We start from the raw sequence: 24,249 nt of genomic DNA on the forward strand, positions 1-24,249 counted from the left end.
CTCCCTGACATCCAATCCACGATTTTATGTTTTCCCAACATTTTATTTTTCAGGTAGTTCATTTTTCATTACACCATTCTGATCAAAATATGAAATTTAACATGTCTGTTATTTTTTTAAACTAAATGTTCTTTAGGGCCAAAAGTTAACTCAATGAACTGGAGTGCGTATTTTGACATATTTTTCAAATCACCTTAAAGTCAGCAGTAATTTTGTGCTGACTGAAAATGTTTTCTTTATATAAATAGTTACAGAATTATCTGACTCAGTATTAAAAAAAACACATAGTATATAGATTCAAAATTTAATCTGTTCTTTAACTTTACAGTAAAATTATATATTATATCTGTTTGCAAATTGAACATATACACAGATTATATGATACAGAAAGCACAATATCCCAATACATTAAGGCATATGCAGTGAGGGTCTAGTTAAATAGGTATCACTGTAGCACTGTTGTCCCGTTATTCATCGATTTGTTTGAGCAGGCACCAGTAATGTCTCCATTGTGAAACTTGTTGTTACTGTTTTTGGCATATTGAATATGCCACAGGTAGCTTGCCAAACTCTAGGTAGTTAAATGTTTTGATGAAAATGTAGATAAATAGATTATCAGTTAATTTTTTCTGAAAAGGTTGAAATAGAATTTCTGAGTCAAAACATTCAAATAATTTAATTCTATCAATGTTAAAATTAAAAAAAATATGATTGAGTACTTGTATTAAAATGACCTATGCTTTATCTTTTTCTTTTGGATATTGCACTTTTGATAAATGAAATTGTTTAAGACACGAATAGTGTTGAGAAGTAGAGCAAAGTATTATATGAACGTACAAACATCAGTGCAAGATTGAGTTATGTAAGTAAATACTAAGTTTGGTTAGACAGTCTTGATTTCAATACAACATAAAGTTTTCCTGTCAGTCTAGAAACCAAACTGCACACATTTAGGTCACACTGAATGATTGCCATGCCACCAAGGGTAAACAAGCTGAGATTCATTGCAGTCATACTGAGAAGGGAATTCCACAGGTTTTTGGACAATGTGGTTTCAACTAGAAATTTTATGAAAGCCTTAGGCAGGGAGAAAAATTTGATTTGCCCAAAGTAAAGTTGGGAATTGCAGCTACACATGAATTCTCAGTTGTCTTATTCGATATAACCAGATTTTATTTTTTATTCTCAGAATCTTGTCCTCAATCGGCAGCATAGTAATTTGGGTGATTATTTAAGATAACACATTTTATGCATCCTCTCTCAATTCATTGTCTACTTATCTGTATGAAAACAAATATCAGAAGTAGTATATATATGTAGATATATATACAATGTTTATATACATATATGTTTATATATAGTAAATCTCTTTTTATAACCTCAATGTCTAGCTATTCCATTGCAAATAGTGCATATTTTATTTTGACATTTTTAGTTGCAACAACCATAGTTTTAGTTTGATATAATACTTGTGACTTTTATAAATAGTGAATTTTCTAAAGAAGGGAGAAAATAATAAAACAAAATAGAAAATTCAAAGTTTTCTAATTGATTCATGCTAGTTAAAATGCTTTTCTTATTTCCTTAGATGCAATTGCTCTTTTTTAGAAGTAAGGTGGACGTTATCTATAAAGCCAGTCAAGTATGAGGCAGTCAATATATAGTTCTGCTACATTTACATTGGATAGCATGTCATATAATTTATTTCTTGTTTATTTAATTTTTAGCCATATCTATTGGTGCTCAGGGCTTACCCCTGGGTTTGATCTCAAAGATTCCTTTTGGTTTTGGTAGTCCACTGCACAACTGAGGAAACTGCTCAAAAGAACAACAAAGAGAGTACTTGAGACCCTTATAGTAGAAAGAACTATTCTCATGCAGTCAAAAAAGAAAATGTTTGTGAGGTTGGAGCAATAGAACAGTGGGTAGGGCGTTTGCATTGCACACGGCTGATCCAGGTTCAATTCTCATCAACCTATATGGTCCCCTGAGAACCACCAGGGGTAATCACTGAGTGCAAAGCCAGGAGTAGCCCCTGTGCATCTCCAGGTGTGACCCAAAAAGAAAAAAAAAAACTGAACAAGTCCCTGCTCCTTCAATTTTCAGATGGAAAATAAAGATCTCAGTTTTACTATTACAAAATAATTAAATTATGCCAGGAAGTTGAGAAACTCAAAAAAGGATCCTAAACTCCATATGAAAATTCAGGGTAGCTAACACTTGTATCTTACCTTATGAAACCGTGTGCAGAGATTCTATTTATATTGTCTCTAGATTTAGATCTACAGAAACTGAGATACTAAGTATCTCAGTTGATTGTTCTAACGTAACAATATAGGTAATAGGTGATAAATGTGCAGTGATGGAAAGTTAATATTATTTTATGACTGTTATTTATTTATTGAGTCACTGTGAGATACATAGTTACAAAATTGTTCATAATTGGATTTCAGTCACACAATTTTCCATCACCCATTACTCTCCCAGTGCACATTTTCTACCACCAATGTCCCCAGGTTTCCTCCTGTTAACCCCTGCCCCAACCTGCCTCTATGACAGGCACTTTTCTTCCCTTTCTCTCTCTCTCTCTTTCCCTCCCTCCCTCCCTCCCTCCCTCCCTCCCTTCCTTCCTTCCTTCCTTCCTTCCTTCCTTCCTTCCTTCCTTCCTTCCTTCCTTCCTTCCTTCCTTCCTTCCTTCCTTCCTTCCTTCCTTCCTTCTTCCCTTCCTCCCTTCCTCCCTTCCTCCTAGTTATTATTGACCAGATTAAGAATCATTTCAAACTCTGTTCAGGTCTCAATAACCATCACCACCATATTCAATACTATAATGTGGTTTACCCTAAATTCAAGTCACTAAAATATTTTTCAACATATTTCAGTTTAAGAATTGGTGCTTGACAGTATGGGTGAGGAAATATAAAAAATCCGGAACGTAATTTTCCAACATAAGACTGTTAACAATCAATAAACACTCACTCTGTATATGTCTGAGTTTGTTATGGGGTGGTTTGTAGGTTTGAAACTTCTATTATTTATTTATTTGTTGTGAATTGCATTGATATTTCAATTAACATTTTTTATTTATTTCACAATATTTCTTAACTTTTTAAAAATTAAAATAACATTAGTGGGGCTGAAGAGATAGTACAGATTGGAGAACTTTCTTTGCTTATGGTCAACCAATATTTGTTCCCCTGCATCCCATATGGCCCCAAGTCTCCCAGTGAGCCTTTAGTGCAGAGCAAGGAGTAAGCCCTGAATACAGCTGACTGTGACCCACAATACCTGAAACTAAATATATACATAAATATACTATAAAAATATCTTGCAACAATATATATATATATATATATATACATATTTCTTTTAGCTAAAATCTCATTTTATTTTTTTTGCTTTTTGGGTCACACCTGGCGATGCACAGGGGTTACTCCTGGCTCTGCACTCAGGAATTACCCCAGGCGGTGCTCAGGGGACCATATGGGATGCTGGGATTTGAACCCGGGTCGGCCACGTGCAAGGCAAACGCCCTACCCGCTGTGCTATCTCTCCAGCCCCTAAAATCTCATTTTCCTTCAAAATGTATTTTATCACACCATACCCACCATCTAATTACTGATGTCAATTTACCATAGCCCATTAGAGTCATCCACGGTTTTATTCTCATCTTTTAATCCATTTGGCAACTTCAGGGTTTTTGTTTGTCAAAATTGTTTACTCACGTTCTTGTTTCTTTATATCTCACACATGAGTAATATCATCCTCTATTTGTTCTTCTCCTTGTTGTGTAATACATAGCCTAACCCTTCTTCAACAATTCATGTTGTCCTAAAGGGCAAGAGCTTATCTTTTCTTCTAGCTGAGTAATAAGAGCAACACACTAAGTATTTGTAATTGCACTTTTTTTTTCCATGCATCTGTAGGTCAGCAAATTTCTCCCTTATGAAGTCTACAATTTTGTAGAATTTCACGCTTTGTGAGATCAGAAGGTTTGTCTATAACACGCATTATTTTTGGCTTCCTGTTTGAGTGCTGAATTCTTTGGTGATATTTCATAAGCCAATTTAGAAGGTAGTAAAATATTAATTCAAACCCAACCAGATTATGCCACATTTATATTGTTCCTCAAGTTATAAAAGATTCTTACAAGATACTTGTTTACTCTGGTTGAAATAGAGCTCATCTACCATGAGATGTTCACCTGCTTTGTATAACTGTACAAGTTTGCAGTCACCAAGACACTAAGTCAATGTAGGTAGCAGAGCAATTGTAGCTGGTTGCATTGCTAAAATCTGTGCAGCAATTTCTCACCTTGCTGATTCTGTGTTGCCTATGTTTGAAAAAGTGAGCATAGCTAACAGTGCTTCTCAGATCCTCCAGGAATTTGGTTTTGTAAATATGTGCAAGTAACTGTTTTTACATACATTCATGATCAACCTCTGACTGCACTTGAGCAGTTTATGTATGAGTCCCTAAAAAAATAATCTGGATAAAATATTCAGATTTAAGGGATCTGGATATTCCTTCACATGTGATGTCTGATACTCTGGAAAAGGGGCAACTCAGGTTAACTCAGGAGACATATCAAAATAAAAGTGAGCTTAACAATGTTGAAGAAAGTTTAAACACTACGTTGTATATACTTGGCAATATATGAAATTTGTTTTTCCTGATATAATTACTTTAGTATTCTTACCTTAAGCAAGAATATTAAACTAAACTGTCACTGTCACTTTCATCCCGCTGTTGATCGATTTGTTCAAACGGGCACCAGTAAGTCTCTAAAGTGAGACTTATTGTTACTGTTTTTGGCATATCCAGTATGCCATGGGTAGCTTGCCAGGCTCTGCCGCTCAGGCTCGATACTCTCGGTAGCTTGCCAGGCTCTCTGAGAGGGCTGGAGGAATCGAACACGGGTCGGCTGCATGAAAGGCGAATGCCCTACCACTATGCTATCACTCCAGCCCATTAAATTAAGCTTAACTATTGCAGTAAATTGAATGGTCCATAAAAATATACTTTTATAAATTTTGTTATATATGGTATGTTTTAACTTATATTTGGTTTAAATTTGTATACTTATTTTTTGATTAGGTTTCTTTATCATATTAGATTTCTTTAACTGTCAACAACTATGCATTATGGGGGAAAGAACACATAAAGCACCAGCATCCTTAAATGAGCACCTATTACATATTTACACAAAGTTACTGCCTACATAAAATATGTTTTCAAGATCTTCAGGATTAAGTAGTATTCAAAAGGCACATTACTGTATTTAAATATTTACAAAGCAGAAACACACAATTGCTAAGCCCCTGCAAAGACACATTGATACAAGAACTATACAAACATTACTTTTCAAGATTATTAAAGAAAATTCTCATAAAGTCTCTCTACAATCATTTTTCTTACTATAATCAAAATCAAATAAATAAAATCTTACAAAGTATGTTCTTTATAACCTTAACTTATAAAAATAATAATAATAATAAAGAACCCCACCTGATTTTAAATTAAGTAACATTTATTTTTAATGCCTTATAATGCCTGGTAAAGATAATCATAAGCAAAACTAGAAAAATCATCAAACTGAATGATGATAAAATAACAACATTAACAAATAATCATATGTTATTGGAGAAGAGCTTGAAATTAATTTCGAGTTATGCTATATTACATGTATTCATTGAAAAAATCAATTCTCTCACTTTATAATTCTTAAAAGTATTTGTCACATAGGGTTTTTTGTAATATTAAATAATATAACTTAAACATATACATTTAAAATATTAAAAAATGTCAATACACAATATTATATTGTTTTAGTAAGTTCTGTTTGTGTATGTCTTTAATTGCTGCTATGCAGGGCAAATAGGAAGTAGTTCTATTGAGGACAGGGTATCATAAAGGTGCTTTTGGTTTTGCTGACCATGTTTTTGCTGTTGCCTTCATATCTTGTATTTCAGATCAGGGATTTAGGGGCAAGAGATTTGTTCAGCACAATTATGTCTGGTAGATGGTGCGCTTTAACTGTACTGGGTTGTCGTTTGCAATAAATAATAAATAATGGATAAAACCTCAATACAGCTGAACAGCTGTCTACACTGTTAACACTAAAGCAAATCACAAGGTCAGACAAATAATGTGACTGGGGAGCTTACACAGACACAGCTGCCAGGGCTAACAGAACACATATCTTAACATCTGTGATCATATAGCTGCCAAACCTGTCCCACAAGCAGTTTTGTATATAAACATGAGGTCTGGTAGAAAGATGAAGAGATAAAACTGCACTTTCAACAGTATAAGAAAAAAAAAGTTTCAAAATATGCCAAAGTAGTGTTAAAATAACTAGTTAAACAAAAAGGAAATATATTTAAAAAGGATATAGTTCTTTTGTCCAGGGACTATCTCTATTTTTGCAGGGTATAAATATTTACATGCTTTAGAATTACACTGTTAACAGACCAGATCAGTTTATAAGTATAATATCTATTCACTATCTATCGTGGATTGACTATAGACCAAAGTAAAAGTTAGTATTCAGATAAAATCTTTAAGACTCTCAAAATAGGGGATCATAGTGGCATAACTATTTTCATATACATTTTTTTTTTGAAATTTTCAATGCCAGACACCAAAACAGATCTCTTTTTGTAAGAGACTTTTAGAGTTTCTTGCATCTCCCTTATCAATTACATAAACATTTGGTCACACGTGACCATTCTAGGCATTGGCTACAATTCTGAGTATCTAAATGAATTGTTGTAGTAAATGAGGCCCAGTATACACTTTGGGGTCAAACTGGAATGTATTGAAAAGCAAATGGCCAGGCCTGAAATAAACCTGAGATTGTGTCAGATTGGGTCTGGATCTTTGAGTCACAGGAACATCTGGGAATCTTGTTTCATGGAGCTACTAAGGACGCTAGGAACATCTGAGAATCTTTCTCCATGGAGTTACTAAGGACGCTGGAGTCCTTTGGTCCTGAAGTAGACACAAGCACCCTTGTATAGGTGTGGTTCACGTTGCTTCTCTTCTGTTCCACAGATGTTGTGCAAACTACTAATCAACTTGAACTTGATAGTGCTGGGTGAGACGGACAATAAAGCTAACGTGACCTATCTTACCTGAATCTAAGTACCTTTCCTTATTTCAGAGCTTCACTCATGTACCATTACACTTCTAGAATTCTTGCCTCATGAAGGTCACATGTAGGTGGATATTTATGCATGCTAAAGTTTCACATGTAGTGAATATTGAAAAATATCACTAGAAGTCACTATGGTGCCTTTTTTCTATATTTATATAAAGTATTATTATTTTAATACATTTTAAATCAAAAGGTGTTTCCTTTTTTTAAATTATATGTTTCTTCTCCAAATTCTTGAAGCAATTTTATATTTCTTGTCAGAGTGCAAGACAGCTGAGAGTAGACAAAAGATTAAAGCTAAAGGAAGGAGGTAAAGCATTTAATTACGAAAGTGTAATATTTAAAGTATTAATGTACTTTATAGTGGAAAAATTTTAAAATGCTATTACTTTATTAAAACTTCTATTACTTTATGAATAAATTTGCCCAATATTAAAACCATTATGCTTGTTACAACGTGTTTTTGATTATGAAACATTTCAGCTGACAGTATATGGAATATATATGAAGTTACTCCCTGACAGCTTACATGGTTGATTGAATTATAGTGAAAATAATGAATTGTATCAAATGATTTAAGCTCAAACTATGACACCAACTTTGATGTAGCAAATAGCAAATTTAAGTAATTTATTATTATTATTTAAACCATGCACATTACACTTTAATTATTTTTTCAAAGAACTCTATTAATATAATCATAAATTAAATCTTTCTTTTCATGTTTCCTAGGTTCAATTCCCTTTCCCCATTAAATAAATGTTCCTTTAATTTTGTCCTTGACTAATCTACAGATATTAATTCACATAGAAACTCTTCATGAAACCATTTACATCATAGTATTTCCTTCTGAGTATGAACCTGATTAAAATGTGATTTCTATAAAGACTTTAAAATAAAGTTAAAGCAAATTTCAAAAATAGTAATATATTTCCTTACTTTATATACCAAATATTTACTACTTTTCCTTTTCTTTGTGCATCTCAGAGGCATTGAATTATTTAATTATACTGTGCTTCAATCAACAATGACTAAATAATGAATAGTTTAAAAATCTTTTGACAAAGAGATCTTATCATTTTTTTAAAATAAAAAGCAGAATAACTATATAGAAATTAGCAACCTGTATCACTGTCATCCCATTATTTGTCGATTTACTAGAGCAGGCACCAGTAACATCTCTATTCCTCTTAGCCCTGATATTTTAGCAGCCATTATATGAATATAAATTATAGAATTAGTTTCTTTTTAAAAATGAAAATATTAGGGGATGGAGCAATAGCACAGCAGGTAGGGCATTTGCCTTGCACACGGCCGACCTGGGTTCAATTCCCAGCATCCTATATGGTCCCTTGAGAACCGCCGGGGGTAATTCCTGAGTGTAGAGCCAGGAGTGACCCCTGTGCATTGGCAGGTGTGACTCAAAAAGCAAATATATATATATATTAATTTATATTAAAATAATGTTTTAAGTATTTTGAAAAAGTAAGTTGTACCTTTTAATTTTATTAATATAAAAATAACTCAACAGAAAAGCTTTGTCTTGAAATCTATGTCTGTTGTTCTATGCATATTAATTTATATGCACACATAGTTGGGATAATCTTGTACAAATAGACACATATATACACATCCAAATTTTCTTTTGTTCTTTTCTGAATTTACTAACTAGATGCCCATAAAAAATGTTTAAATAATGCATATTTATAGGTTAGAAACTTTAAATTTACTTTTTTTTGCTTTTAATGAGATACAATTGACATTCTATATTGATTTTTTTAAATATCTGGATTAATTAGTGTCAACTTTTTTTTGTTATAAAATTAAGCAATATTTTGTGTAAATGTTTAGAATTATATACTGTACAGCTAAGAACCATTTAAATTAAATTAATTATCATATTTAGTTATCATGTGAAAAATTCATTAACAGACAGCTCAGAAATTCTAGTATGATTAACTCATAGATTGATTAAAGTAGCTACATAAATAAATAAAAAACAAAAGGGATAGTTTTAGAGTTTTATATATCTGAACAAAAATGAAGACTGAAATTATTTTATTATAATAGCAATGCAGCTATTAATAATACTTGACAATGTATTTGTTGGCTTTTGGTATTAGGAATAAGCATTGACCCATGCCAGACTAAGTTGCCGGGGGAACCCAAGCGGGGTAATGGTGAATCCAGCATCCATCCAAACAGAGCCCCCATAGTCTAAAACTTCCACAATTCACAATTGTCATCATGCTCTGTTTTGGACTACACTGCTCATGACCAGCCTCACCCAGAAATTGATCTTCTGAAAAACTCAGTATGTAGGTTTTGTGACTGAAATCTCCATGCTTTCACAGAATCAGAGTTGGGCTACCTTTCTCACATCCCTGACATTTCCTTGTGCTTCAGGAAGCCACTGCAGTCACATTTTTACCCAGTAAAAATTTTCCTCCAGGCATATCAACTCATTAATATTCCAGACCTCTTAGATGACAGCTCATACTCAACAACACTGGTAAGCCAGGAGTTCCATACCAGATTGAATGGGAAGTAATGTTGAAGGTCACCAATCTTGATTAACAAAATACAAACACATAAAGCTTAACCTGTATATAAAACATCTTAGAAATCTCTTATAGAAGGACTTAATGGCTCCATGGTGAAATACAATATTCCCCACTAAACTTCTTCTCAGTAACAATTTTTAACATTCTGTTAACAAATTATTTTTAATAAAGAATATAAAATAAATTATTGAGGGCTCGCAGTGAGGAAAACTTAAGGCATGATTGGGAAAATTGGAAACAAATGGTGGAGAGAAGATGCAATGGCTTTGGAATATTGAATGCCTGTAAAAAAATCCTCATGAACTAGTGTTAATGTAAGGTATAAGTGTAAAATTAAAAAATAAATTATAATAATAATGAAAACATTAGGATTGGATGTCTGATTAGTTCTAGCATAAAATTAAGTTCATCTCTACAATAACATGTAAAAAATTCATATTTGTATAAGAATAAGAAAAATGATTAATATTTGATATCACAGTCTATGTTTGTTGCAAATGATACTGAGATTAACTAATGGTTTTGCAATTGCTTTTTAAAAAATCAGTATATGTAAAATTATATCTATAAGCCTTTGGCTCGAAGGACCATATTTAATTTTTCTAGATAAATTAAGATTTTCATAGATTTTCCTGTCAATTCATAAAACATTTGATTTTAAATAAATGATAAATCCTATAGTAAACTCAGACATTTCTTTAATGGTCATTATTTTAAGATGTTTGCTTAAAGTATGGATTTAGGAAATGTTCTTGAAGCTTTAAAACTAATACTTTTTATCTAAATTTGGAGTTAATATGTGTTAACAGTAAAAATTATTTCTACATAAAGTAATATTCTTCCATTTAAAATTATTTCATAATACTTTGTTAACATAAATAATTCTCAGTATCAGAGATAAATGTGTGAATATGGTTAATTTTAAGACTTTTTAAATATGCAATCCTTGTAAGTATACAGAAAGAAAAAAGAACACAATGCGTGTATAAATAACTTATGCAGGGCGTCATGTTTGAATCTGAACATTCTATAACATTTTAACTCTTTTGAAACAGCACCTCATCTTAGCAGGTATAATCATAGGCGCCAGTTCTGTTTGCCTCAGAGTTCCTATTCTAACTGAGGTCTCAGGCAAGTGCAATCTCAGAGTGCAATATTCACTTTCAAAGATGCTGATTTTCGCACACCTTGTGCTATATATACTATTAGAAAATAAACTAGTGCTTTATGTGTTCCCCATGTCTAAAGAACTTTGGTGAAATATTATTCAAAAACTTGATTTACTGTCTCTCTGCTCTCAATTTTCCCAGACAATCTTTTAACAGCCATTAAACCCTGTAATATATTGACTGCTTATAAAGAAGTGTCCTGGTAGAAAAGATAATTCACCAAAAATATTTGTAACAAAGACTAGTACCATGTAAAGAAAGACAACATAAAGAAACAAAATTCAAAATATTGCTGTCTTTCTTCACATTCCTTTGCCTCTCTATCTCTTTTTTGCTTGCCAATCTTGGTCAAATTGAACTTGAGGATACATCTGTAGAAGTAACCTTTGGAGATAAACATATAGACATAGAAGAATAAATAAAAGCCAAATATTACTATTCTCTTTTGACAACTACCCCTTTATAAACTTTATAAAACAAACTATGGTAATATTATCAATTTTCAAATAAGGTATTTCCTTGCAATTTAGATATAAAAGCAAACAAAATAATCATAATACCCCATAAAAGGCATTTTTAATAAAATATGTATAGAGGCGAAAAACAATACTTTTACCTTAGGCAGTTTATGAATTATTGGCTCTTTTAGAAGTAATGAGTCACCTAGCAGTCACAGAGTGTGGTAGCATGAGAAAGTATAATAAATACAAGAATGTGGTGGATTTATGTAGGATTTTCAACTATGGAAAAGAAGCTAATCTAGAAAATGGAAGCACATAAAAAAAAAGTCATGGAAAGCCATGTAAACTGAGCAAGCGGTTTAAATTTTATTTTAAATATTCAAGAAATTTTACTGGGCATGTAGATTGGTAAGCATTCAATATTATAAATATATTTTCCTGTCAAAAATATGGCATTTTGATGACGCAAACTTGAGGCTGAAAGAAATCTGAAAGTTTAGATGATATGTGGGTGGAGAAGTTAGGTGGGTAGTGATATCATAGAAAGGTGGGGCATATACAATGCATGATTGTATTGTACATTGTAATTACAGGCTAGCTATTTTTCCTTTTATTCTTTAGTAATTCCTATGCTAGTGATAAGTACATGAATCAGCAATTCTCTATGAGTGTGTGCAATGCTTAAGTAAGTTTAGTAAAGTCTGGGATATTTTGCTGGTGATAGTGTTTTCATTAGTGGCAGTATCTTTTCAGTATTAGTTTTTATAAATTTTTCAAAGGGTTAGGAATTATCAGCACAAAGAACAACTGGAGACTGTAACAATCACTCTTTATGATAACTGTAAATTTTATCTAACTTGTGAAAACACTTATACACAAACTAGACTAAAACAGACTCTCGATAAATGCGTTTGCTTGTCTTTCTGTATTATCCTAACAGTACATTCTGTAAGTTGGCCAAACTACAATAAAAGAAAATCATGCTTGAATTTCAAATAATCATTTTGTATGAGAGGGAGTAATTACATCTAATTTTATGTTTACACACAAAGAAATCATAGCAATCAAAGTTTATTAATTTATGTCAAGAGCTGTGACATGTTTAAGGCATATGGATGGAAAGAGGGATGGTTGAAAAGATGAGTGAATTGATATGTGAAAGATGTAGACAGGTAGAATAAGAAGCAAACAATGCTTATTCTTCATTTTTATAAAAATTATATTTAGGAATAGTGTTTTATTTGACCAATTGAGCTATTCACGTTATCTTATAACAAGACAATACTGAAGTGAATATAATTGAATTGTCAAATCATTTAATAAAATTGCATAAATATACATATATGTATATATGTGTATATGTCCATAGCCCTTTTCAAATAGTATAAAATAAAATATACTTAAAAACCCATTCCACAAAACTCTCATTGATATTTCTATTCACAAATAGAACTATCTGTGTAGGATTTCTTAACTTTGTCAATGATGCTACTTTTAGAAGAAAACTTTTGAAATATTTTAATATATTTCAGATTAATTTATTTGACCATTTTCTTAGTGAAATTTACGTAAGCAAATCACACTCTAACTATACACACTACTAAACTTACATTGTTAAGGAAAATATAGTGTAAGTTGCTTATTAAGTAGAAAACAAAGCTGCAGTTGTCTAAAAAAGGGTAAGTGCATTTCCTATTTAAATGGCTTTTCAACCAGAACAGCAGAAAGGAGACTTTTCATTTATGATCAATAAAAGTCTCTGTAACAAACAACACTCTTCTCTTATCCTCAGACAGACTATTTTCTTCTCAGGAGACAATACCTAACAAACTAGGATTGAAGATAAAGATGTATTGTTCAGACCAATTACATTGAAAAGAACCATAAATAAAGGCTGTGGTTTTGTGTCAGTTTCAGACATATCTCTTGGCAAAAACCTAAAATACTATAGCTATGTCACCTGAAGAAAATAAGCAGGACATTTGAAAAAAAAAGTTATGTTTATCTATTTTACTTTTATATTTCTATCTTGATATAAGGATTGAATAAAACAATTGAATAAACTTAAATTATGTACTATAACTGAAAGAGTAAGAAAGTTACTTCTGAATTAACCACAAAATAGGAATTGAAATTTGTCTAATGTGTGTATTTTTTTAATTTCATAATATATTATTTTCTTCTTATTTTGTCAACAAGACTCTCCAACATAGCTAACCTCATACTATACCCTTAATTACATTCTGTTGTTTATTATTTCTATATTTCTGTCTTATCTATTTATCTAATTATTCTGAAAAAAGTTTGCCTCCTTTTGTCACTGGTATTATTAAATACTATATTAACACAAATCGGTTGTAGATATTTCCTCAAAAAATGAGATGCAAATAATTCAATGTTGTATCTCATTTTAATTTATTTTGGTTTTTGGGCTATAGCCAGAAATACTGGGTGTCCATTGGGGGTAATACTCCAGACATAGAGCTTGAGGAGCCGAGGTAACCATGGGGACCCAGGTCTTTGGTATGCAAAAAATGTATTTTAGCACTTGAGCTATCTTTCTGATCTACAGTTGTCATTTCAGCTCTTGAAAATGGTGGTACCATGCCTACTTAATTCTATTTTAGCACAATGGATAAGGATAAATTTATCTCTTCTTAGGGAATGAGTTGGTTGAACCATACCTGGTGGTACTGAGAGCTTAATCCTGGCTCTGGAGTTCCTGGGATAAAACCCGAGTCAACCACATGCAAGGCAGACACCTTAAGCTGTGCTATGTCTTGTCATCTCCAGATCAGTTTTTCTTAGGTATGATTGATTACACTACTGAAAATATGGACTTTGGTTATGTATGGCTGTTCCTATTGCATATGTGTAGTATACTTTTTGGAAAACACTATTTGTATACTCAGGAAATCAAGTTAGAACTATAAATAATTGCATTAGAAATATAGGTTTAGGTATAGGATTTTATGTGAAATTAAACAAATGTATTTTTTAAGTTGTAGAACTTTTTCTGGGAGATACCTAGCAAAATCCCCATTGTATGTTAGCACCCTCCATGTTGGTTGTCTCTCAGGCTCTTGTCCAAGAAGCGCAGCAAAAATAAGACTTTTATTAAGATAACTACACTTTAATCAGGGAAAGAACAGTTATAAAATTTCAGAGTTCATAATTAAGACCATGACCTTATGGGTCAGTAATACATTTCTATATTTAGTAGATATATAAATGCTACCATGTGCTGGGATTCAAATAAGCTGAAGGGTATAGTGTAATACTGCACATAACTATCAAGTCAGAATTCAAACTTATATATAATTAACTATTCCATTAGCCTTGGAGATATTACAAAATTCACAGACTTAATTTCTTTCTCTACACCGTACTTTAATCACACCTTTACTAATTACCTTACAGGGATTTTGTGAGATGAATAATACCATTGCTGATTTGAGACAAGGATAGAGTGAAAATAAATATTTTCTGATGATACTTTCATATTCATCAGATATTTTCCACTGGGGTTGAGTTTTTAGTTACTTCTCATTTATGAACTTAAATAGCTAATAGTCTTGTATTGTGGATGGACATAATAAATCTTGTAAAATAAATGAGGCATATACTCCATTAAATGTTTAAATATACTTATACATCTATATGTATGTATGTATGTATGTATGTATGTATGTATGTCTAGAACTAACATAGATCTCTTTTATTTCTTTTTTGTTTTGCTTTGTTTTTGATTTTTGAACCACACTGAGATCTGCTCAGGGATCACTTTCGTATTGCTCACTGGACCATGGGCAATATCAGGAATAGAAGGAATAGAACTTAGGTCAGGCAGGTTCAAGGCAAGTACCTTGCCCATGGTATTATCTATTATCTCTATGCATTAACACGGATATCTTTAAAACGTTATTTGACTATGTATGCTCATCATAAAATTAAAAGCTATAGCAGTTTATGTTAATATGTTATTTTATTACTATTTATATTACCTACTTATTTTATTTATCTAGCAAATTAAATTTGAAATTATTTTAAACAAATGTATTCCTAAACGCACAAAAATGTTTCAAAAGGAATATATGTGATATATGTAGATATGTATACATATACATAAAATAAAGATATGCATATACAAATTAGAAAGTTTATAGCACTGTAGCACTGTCCTCCCATTGTTCACCGATTTGCTCTAGCGGGCACCAGTAATGTCTCCATTGTGAGACTTGTTGTTACTGTTTTTGGCATATCGAAAATGCCATGGGTATCTTACTAGGCTCAGCCATGTGAGCAGGGATACTCTCAGTAGCTTGCCAGGCTCTCTGAGAGGGATTGGGAAATCGAACCCAGGTCAGTGGCATGCAAGGCAAACAGCCTGCCCACTGTGCTATCGTTTCAGCCCTAGAAAGTTTATAAGAAAAAAAATAAGAGACTGAAATTGTTAGAATAGCACTGTAGCACTGTTGCCCCATTGTTTATCCATTTGCTCGAGCGGGCACCAGTAATGTCTCCATTGTGCGATTTATTGTTACTGTTTTTGGTATATTGAATATGCCACGAATAGATTGCCAGGCTCTGCTGTGCAGGCAAGATACTCTTGGTAGCTTGCCAGACTCTCTGAGAGGGATAGAGAAATCGAACCCAGGTCAGCCGAGTGCAAGGCAAACGCCTTACCTGCTGTGCTATCACTCCAGTCCTGAAATTGTTAGAATAGCATATTTCATTATATACTCATCACATCCTGCTTCTTATGTCTAAAAATTGGTTTTGGAACAACTTAATGTCCCATAATATTTTTCTTTGCAATTGTACTTATTAGGGAAGAGAACCAAAAATGTTCTTAACGGCCTTTGATTGTACATTTGTCTTCTCAGGCACCATGAGACTTGAGTCTAGATTTTCAGCACACACACACTTTACCAGTATTCGTGTTTTGAAAATACAAAATCTGAAAGAAAGCTTGCATGGTTTGTTTACAGTGCTGAAGTACCAATAGTAATGATCACTCAACCCAGTGAAGAGTCTTGGTGAAACAACAGTCAGCAAATAGGCAAAAGCTGTCATGAGTAAGACGCATGGTACGGTTGAGAGTCATGTTTGTTTTCCTGTGCTACCTCACTTGCCCGATTCATCTGCAAGCAATCTATATGAGAGGGTTGCTCTACACATTTTAGAGTTTTTAAGGCCACTTCCTATATGGTTAAGAAACTTACCCATGAAAATAAACACAACAGGAAGTTATTCCCAGTGATTCAGCACTGTCAGTGTGCCTGTCCCCCCCACCACCTCTCAGTCCCCCAACCCAAATATATTATTTTTTTTTATTTTTTTGCATCCCTTAGATAATGATTTCTTTTTTCTTGTTGTCTGTTTTTCTTTTCATTTTGGGCTACATTTGGTGCTCATGATTACTCCTTGATCTGTGCTCAGCGATCACTCCTGGCAAAGCAAGAACCCTATCTGCTGTACGATTGTTCTCCCCTAGATAATGATTTCTTTTTAAAAAAATACTAAAATATCTTTTGATTTGGAAAAGGTACCCCAAAATTAATCTGTCTCTGTCTGTTTCTGCCTCTTTATCTCTCTCACACACAATCTGTATCCCTATCTATCTATCTATCTATCTATCTATCTATCTATCTATCTATCTATCTATCTATCTATCTGTACACACACACACATATATATACATGTATATTTTCTACAAACACAAGATTGTACAAACACCAAATCTCCATCAAATGCCCCCTTTGTCATTTATAGAATGTGTATACCAGTGTAAAAGTTAGAATAACTGTTCTTACTAGACTCAGCACTTTTAGATGTGACTCAAACTTAATATTTCATATTTTTTCTAATGAAACCATTTTCTCTCATGATTTATAATTTATATATATACATGTATAGCTATTATGTGGCTAATGATTAAAATTATTTTATGCTATCTTGAGTTTTACAAAGTAAATGAATTAATAGACTACTCTAATAAAATACATAAAATAGCAATACGATAACTAAATTAAAGAAATTTAGTTATATTATACCATAATATAAAACATAACATATTTATTTAATTTCTTTTTAGCCACAAGACACTCTTTTTTCCACACTCAGCTGCAAACTAGTTGAAAAATTGAAGGCTTTTTAAGTTTTAGAATAGCCCAAATTCCTAAGCTGCTTCAATGGTAAATAGCATAAAGCTCCCAGGTAGCTTAATAAACGTGTTAAATTATCTTAAATATTTTTAGATGAATCATGGGATTAGTTTGTGATTCTGATGGATTAATTAAATTGTCAAATACTTTCTTCTTGTACAGGAATGTAAAACACTCTTGTAATTACTGCTTTTATAAAAATGGAAGTGTAGCTAGATCAAGAACAGGTTATGTTAAAATATACTGTTGTAAAAACGGTAACTTTTTTGTAACTTTTTGAATTTTCTTATATTACAGAATGTATGTTACACTTCATAAATACCATATTTTCTTGAAAAACTTCCGATTATGGCTTAATATTCAAAGTTTTTGTCTATAGTCAAGTTTCAAATGTGCATTTTTTTCTGCAATAAAAATTCAGATCCCTTAGTTAAATTTAAACTTTTTCGAAAGTTGTTTAAAAACACACAGGAAAAGCCTGGGAAGAAAGTTCAATATAGGGAGTGTACAAAGGAGATCCAAGTTCTATAATCTGCCTTACATGTCCACACACCTCTCCAGCAAGGACCAACAGGATCCCCTCCAGGCAACACAATGAGTGTGGCCCCAACAACAAAAAAATGCAGCATAGTTTAAGGTCCATTCACTACTAAGATATGAGTTAAATTACTCATAGCTAGAAACAGAAAATGTATGTTGATATCAGTATTTCTTATTTTAGGGTGCATTACCTTACAAAGTTTTACCCTGTGGCTTTATTCCTATGATACACTTGTTAAAGAAATAGCCTTCCATCAGATGATTTAATTATGTATTTTATAATTGATTGTTCTCTATCATGTGGACTGTCCTTCTTGTATAACATACAAATCTTAGTAACCATATTTAACATATTTGATTTAATAACTATTAAATAATGCTTTATCTCTTTAGCTAGCTAACATAATCGTTCTTTTTTTTTTTTTTTACTGACTTAATAAAAAAAAATCCCAGTGTTCTGGTTACTAGGAAGCTTAATAAAAATACCTGACCTTCAAAGAGAAGAGCTGCACTGGGAATCACATATGTTTCAATTCTAATAATAGATACAATGCATTTTATAGTAAATAAATTCACAGGAGAAAAATTTAGCATATCTCATATTATTACTATAGTAAGGCAATCTCTTGTTGATGCTTAGGTAATGTCAGAGTGGAATTCATTCATTATTTATTACTGATAGGACATAAATAAGAAAACTATTGTATCTTCCCAGAGAAAATGTAATAGATTTTAATATATATCCAGAGTGAATGATGTTATTATATATTTTTTTAAAATGCCAGTAAGAAGTTAAGGAAAGCATTGATATACATTTTCTTCAACAGATATTTTCTGAATGTAAATTCAAGGGCTGGAGCGATAGTACAGTGGGTATACAGTGGTTAGGGCGTTTGCCTTGCATGCGGCCTGCTCGGGTCCGATTCCTCCATCCCTTTTAGAGAGCCTGGCAAGGTACAAAGAGAATCTTGCCCACATAGACAGAGCCGGCAAGCAACCTGTGGCATACTCTATATGCCAAAAACAGTAACAATAAGTCTCACAATGGAGACAACACTGGTGCCCACTCCAGCAAATCAATGAGTAATGGGATGACAGTGATACAGTTATACAGTGATGTAAATTCAGATACTAGTGACATTTTTCTTGTTAATTGTATTTTAATAATTTAAATAAATTGTTATGAGAAATGCTAATAATTTTAATGTACTGAGGGTTGTTCTATTTCATACTTTAATATTACACTTATTTATTGATAATTTTAATATTTAGGCACCTTACTCCATATTTTGTGAATTTTTTGTACCATCCTTTAAACTATTTGGGGTTCAGGTCCAGTATTTATTTTAGTGGTAGAGTATGTGCTTTTCAAGAGTGAAAATTTGGGTTTGAACTCTGATAATTCCAAACATAAATCTTGAAAAAATCATGGGTGTTTGAGCAATGCATCTAAAAGTTCCAGCCTTCACATATAAGGTAATGAGCTCCAATTCCCATTCCTACAGACATGTATTGAGTTAGGTTTCTGCAATTCTGCTTGGGAACCCCAGTCATGCAACTGAGAATGGTATCCAGAAAATAGTCAAATGTATCTGATTGCAGTTAATGAGGTGTTGTGGAAAATGATCCGAAACGCACACAAATGTGAGCCTCATATGAACCCTGGGTTAACACTGCAACCAATGTGTGTAAGCTCCACAATGTATTAAGTATGACTCTTTGTGAGCAAATATGCAAGCACCAGAACTAATGTGTGTGACTCCAAGGGTGTGACACACAGTTAAGTTTATATTCATCATAGCAACAATGTTTGTGTATAATACCTGGTCAGCACCACAAAAAAAAAAAAGAGTAGAAATTAAGCTGTGGATATTATTAAGTTTACATATTTCATATAATATCACAGTCTTAAGATTACAAGATCTTTTTATTAATTACAAAGTAATAGAGTATTGGAACAGATCCAAATATTAGTATAATATATCGATATATGTCTCTCTATCAAATTCAAATATCAATCTATTTTCTATATATATATCTTTATCTATCTATATGTCTATCTACTTACATGCCAACCCGTGTCATAATAGTAAAGCTCTAATTGCTCTTCATTCTCATTTAAACTCTGTTAATGAATTTATCACTCTTTCGGAGGTAAAGATGTTTGCAAAGTTGAGTCTATTTAATGAATAAAACAATGCACACACCATGAACAAATTATCAAATAGTTTGTAAAAGGCAAAAGGTTAGTTTTTCAGGACTAGAAAGTGAAAGTTGTGCTAATTAAGAATTTTAAATTAGAACTCTGGAGAGGATAGAACACCCCGATTGATTTGTACATATTGAATAAAATGACGTCCATTATTCACTGTTCAGGAAATTATCGCACTTTATATGCAGTAATTCCATATTTGCTTAATAGACATGATTTCTTTCTATAAGCTACATTTGATTATTTCCAGTAACAGGAAAGAGCAACAATCATTTTTTGGTGTTTATATGCAAGTACTACTCTATGTTTACTCTAAATAGTAATTTGTCTTAAAGTACTTCCTTAATCTCTTAAAACTGAGAATAGAGAGTGTCAAAAATTATATGATATATGGCTGTATTTTTATTATAACTTATATTTTATTTTAGATTTCTCATGAATAGTGCTGAGTGTATGCAATAATTTTAGTCTCCTTTTTATGTGCAATCACTGGATGCACTGAATTGCAAGATAGCTTAACTATCTAGTCACATCTAAGACCCCAGTGACAACACATCTAAAAGTAGGAGCAGTTATTAATGTCATTTATTTTAGTAACTATTATATAAAAAGATTCTGAATCTTTGATGCTTTAGTATTCTCCCATTAGACTTAATAGCTTAAACTTATAGAAGAGACAATAACCCAGATATGTGTAAGATAAATACAATTAAAATAGATAAAAACAGACATAGCTTCTAGTTAATAAGATTAAATGGTGACCTTGCTATAGTAATAAATAACAGGAGAGGATGTAAATTTAATATGCAATACTTTCTCAAATCAATTTATGGGGATTGATTTAATAATTATCTTAAAGTGATTACTAAATAATGCAAGCATTAGAAAGTATTGTTTGCAACATGTATCATAATTCAGAAATTTTATAAACAAGAATATTCATACCTATAAACTCCAAAATCCATCTTAAAAATTAGTGTGCCAACATAATAATTATATTTAAGAAAACATATCTAGTTAAAACTCTAGCTATTTATTAAAACATTCTCTGTCAAAATAAAAACAAACTTTAAGATACTAACATTATCTTTGTTTCATGTTAAAATTAAACAATTATCTTATAAATTTGCATATTAATCTGATGTTTTTAAACTTTATTAATGTCATGAAGAGAATAGAGGTTTCTGACAAGATGATGGATGAATGAATCTTGTATTCATCTCTCCACAGATTCAATCGAATGATTAATGTAGTGAAATGTGGGTCCTGCGAGGAACCGGTAGAGCAGTGTCCTCACAGGAATAGGTGGTGGATGTCGGAGAAGTAGGAATATCAGAAAAGAGCATCATCTTATGTGCTCTGGAATGCTTTGACTTGTGAAAAAGAAGAGTAACACTTCTTAGAACACAGCCACACTTTCTTCAGAAAGCTAAGGACTATGGACAGTAAATCTCTGTGGCTGGTTGTTGTAGAAATACACAGACCTGGAAATAGTTGATGACAATGGTCAATAAATGGCCAAGAATACAGGACTGAAGGGGAAAACACTATTTTCCCAAGTCTAGGAGTGCTTATGATCATCGTTGCTATCACTGCCTGTGTGAGACCTACTCACTGGACAGGATTGATAATCCAGGCAGCAGGGTGCTTGCCTTGCCTTAGAATGAGCACACTTTAATTCCAGGCATCCCTTGTGAAGACGAGATTTTTTTAAATAATTATTACAATTCTAGGAGAATCAGGGATATATGAAAACCATATGAAATTTATAACAGAGATAAAGGATAAAAGTCTATAATATAAATAATGTAATGACCCTCTGAGCACCTCCAGGAGTTATTGCTGAGCACAGAGCCAGGAGTAACCCCTGAACACTGATGGATGTGGTGCAAAAAACAAAGCAAAATGAATTTCTCTCCCTATACCCAACTGTGGTTACCATTGACAGTGTCTAACTTTAGCGACTAGAACCTACAGCATGCTCTTGCTCTCTGTCTCTCTCAAAGAAATTTGAGGTAGAATGTACAGATCAGGACTAGACCATCACAAAACAGTAATTGATAACCTGAGAAGCTGAGAAAACATGAGCAGCAAATCTGGCATAGAGGAGAAGGTTTTACATCTCTCCTTAGAGACTAGGAGTTCCTGGGGAAACTTGAATTCTTAATACCATCCAGTAATAGACTCTCTCTCCCATTGATAATCTTCTATACTGTGTTGGCACTAGGTGACAGTATCTGAACAGGTTTCAGAGCATCAATATATAGAATAATAGTGAGTATCTAACACATAAATCTTTTCATTCATTCATTGCTCCTATCTCCATCAAATGTGGGTTCTGACATCATGTGACTGTATCTGACAAAAAATTGTTTTTTAAGTCAATTTATAATTTGTCATCAATGGGTTTTTGATTTGTATACTTATTTAATTGTTTTGTATATTTGTATGCTTATTCTGTATTAAGTCATGTAAAAATTTCTCAGACAAAGGGCTGGAGAGAGAGCATAACAAGCACGGAGTTCTCTTGTATGTTATCGACCCAGGTTTGAATCCTGGCAATATGATCCCCAAACCTCATTAAGAGTGATCCCTAAACACATAGTCAGAGTAACTCCTCAGCATTGGTTAGATGTAGCATGCACACACATACACACACATACACACACACAAAAGAAACAGAAAACAAATTTTCCAGGTAAAATAAGTGTAATGGGGAGGGAAAGTTTATGTAATCCACTAACAAAGTCTACTAATTCTAAAGCCTATGTAACAAGCCACAGAAAACTAGCTACTTTACTTGGTCTGCCACAAAGATTGGTGTTAAATAAAGAAAAATAGTAATTTGACATGAATGATAGAGCAAAAGAAAAATATAGAGAAAATTTTATATGCAGCAAAACTGAGCAATATGAAGATGAATTTTTAAAAATAATTATTACAATTCTAGGTGAATCAGGAAAAAAATAAGAAACCATATGAGATTTACAACAAGAATAAAGGATAAAACTTTATAGTAGAATTAGTGTAATAAAATGTATTAATATAGCTAAAAATGCAATGACATATCTTAACAGTTAATTAAATAGAAGGATACAGTTTATAATAGAAGTAATGTAATAAGGGAGGCAGGGAGGAAAAAAAGAAATAATGTAATAAAATACAATAATATAGCTAAAAAATAAAATGATAGGAATTAACGGCAAATTTCAAAGAAATAATCAATAGAGTCAGTGTGTTGAAATGTGGTGTTAGAATCCCACTGAAACAGATAAAAAGATAAAAAATAGGTAAAATGTTAAGACAGTAAAAGTTCTATGGGAGTACACAACGAGAAACAATGTTCACATTTAAGAATACCAGAAGAAAAAAAAGGTGAACATGTGTAAAATCTATCTATACGTATAGGAATAGTGAACAAATTTTCATGGTAAGTAATAAGTACGCACATACATTAAGAACATAATTCTCAAGAATGTCCCCAATTTGGAAAAGTGCTCAAGAGTAAAAAAAAAAAAGAAAAAGAAAAGAATAGAAAACAAGGATCCACACCTCAAGACATATTATAAGTAATGTGTTAAAAGCAAGGCACACTTACATAACCACCTACCATGTCCCTGCTCCTACAATTACTAATTTACATGTTATTGTTTGGTTGTTTTGTTAATTCTATTTTGAAATTATGCAACTATTTATAACTTTCCACAATGTTTGTTTACATAAACTTGTAATTTATACTACACTTACACCATTTAATATATCTTGTTAGTAGTTTAATTCTTTCACTTTAGTCTTATTGCTAATGACAAATTTACTTTTAAAATATTAGAAAAAAATGAAGAATTAAAATAGCTTTCATGGAGAGGATAAGGTCTCCTCCAGATAACTATTCAACATTTGTAGTACAGTTTTCACCACACCAATCCAAAAATTATTCCTATGTCAATCAAGAGACAATTTTAAGCATACCAGAGAGTTAC

Source organism: Sorex araneus, chromosome 1, assembly GCF_027595985.1.
Source record: "Sorex araneus isolate mSorAra2 chromosome 1, mSorAra2.pri, whole genome shotgun sequence".
NCBI lineage: Eukaryota > Metazoa > Chordata > Mammalia > Eulipotyphla > Soricidae > Sorex > Sorex araneus.